Source organism: Pterocles gutturalis, unplaced genomic scaffold (genome assembly GCF_000699245.1).
Source record: "Pterocles gutturalis isolate BGI_N339 unplaced genomic scaffold, ASM69924v1 scaffold9932, whole genome shotgun sequence".
NCBI classification, from domain to species: Eukaryota; Metazoa; Chordata; class Aves; order Pterocliformes; family Pteroclidae; genus Pterocles; species Pterocles gutturalis.
The window spans coordinates 12,289-13,861 of NW_010110230.1; the positions used below are offsets into that span (position 1 = coordinate 12,289).

Below are 1,573 nucleotides of genomic sequence, written 5' to 3' on the forward strand. Positions count from 1 at the left end.
AACCCTCCCCTGAAACGGTAAAAAAGGAAAAAAAGCCCTCAGCCGTTTGAGTGTTTTGTGAATTTTAATATAAGCAGCGGTGAGTTTGTCCCTGGAAAATGTAATGAGGGCTCGTGTCCCTCTGTCTGTCTGGTGGCGGGGGTGGCAGGGGGAAGGAAGGTGCTCGCCGGCTCTTTGGCAGCAGCCTCTGCCCCCACCTCCCATGCTGCCAGGCTGGCAGGAAAGCCGGGTGTTTTCTCTGTAGCTGTTGTCAGATGCACAGTATTTGAAGCTTTTTCGAGCTGGAAAAAGGAGGAGTGTGAAGAGAGCGGGGAGCTGCCTGGCTCCCAGCGGGGCTTGGGCTGGCGAGTTGGGGGGCAACGAGCTCTCAACACTCGGCACATCAGGGCCGGGCAGAGCTGTCCCGGGAGCAGCAGGCAGAGCATCCCAAGCCTGGTCCTTAGGGCAGAGGGGAGAGGGCCCCATGCCTGCGGGAAGGAAGGATTGGGGTAGAGAGGATGTGGAGGGGGTGTGAGAGCTCTGCCCACAGCGAGCACCCTGAGGGTCCTGGGCTGGTGAGAAGCGTTGGCAAGGAGACCTGCAAAGGTGTGCCTGAGTCCCCAAGGCCTGGGCAGAGATTGGGACAGCCAGCCCCATCCCTGCTCCAGAGGGAGGTGGTGGTGCAGCCACAGGAGCGGTGCGCAGGGCGAGGCTGGGGAGGGAAGCAGGAAGCTGGAAGTGGAAATGTCGTGGGAATGATTACATAGCGTCTGCTGCTGCGTGTGCAGGCTGCTGGTGGGTTAAAAGCTTCTTACTGGCCTGATAACTTCCTGGGGAAATCCTGTGCTTTTCCTGTCCCCTTGGGGTGTGCCGCTGGCTTTGCCAGCTCGCTGCTGGAGCCTCTGCGCGTGGCTTGCCTCTTTCTGCGCCGCTTTCTGTGCCTCTCGCCTCTGACCTGTTCCCCCGGGGAACTGGCCGCTCCTCATCCTCTGGGCTCGTGCCCCCCACCAGGGTTTTGCTGCATCCAGCTTTACCTTGCCATTTCTTGCAGAGGTGCTGTAGGAGCGAAGGAGTCACAGCGAGGGCTCACATCCATGGTGCTGGTCACGTGGCTCAGGGAAAAACCTTAAGCCTGCAGGACAGATGAGCTTGTCGTGGCAGAACCCTGGGGGAAATATTTTTTCTGGAAATTTCTTGCTTCATGCCCTGAAGCGTGCAGTTTATACCCCTCGTAAACTCTGTCTCTGCCCACTGTAATCATGGATGTTCCCTATAAATGTCCTCGGATCTCTTGGTCTCAAAGATACCGTGCAGCAGCGAGTTCCACCCGTTAATGATGTCCCCTGCCCCCCGAGTGGCGTTTGCTGGAAGTAGGTTTCTGTGTTTTTCCTTTTACACGCCGCAGTAGACACAAGTTACCTGGCTGGTGTTTCTCTCACCGTTTCTCACTCTCTGTGCCTCTGCTCCCGCTCTCTCCCGGCTCCAGCCTGGTTTTCTCCACGGTGCACGTCCCGTGCTGTCAGGCGCTGGCGACGCAGGGCGCCGGGGGGAGCCCATCACCTTCCTCTCTGCTGACAGGGCTGGGACCTGAACC

The 1,573-nt window shown here is 58.6% G+C and overlaps 1 protein-coding gene across 1 annotated transcript in view; it reads left to right on the plus strand.

Annotated features, from left to right (window-relative positions):
* The window catches only part of SAMD11 (sterile alpha motif domain containing 11), a gene marked incomplete at its 5' end in the record, with an annotated part of 13,960 nt that overhangs the window by 5,121 nt on the left and 7,266 nt on the right, over nt 1-1,573 (plus strand). The gene's annotated exons all lie outside the window — the stretch shown is intronic.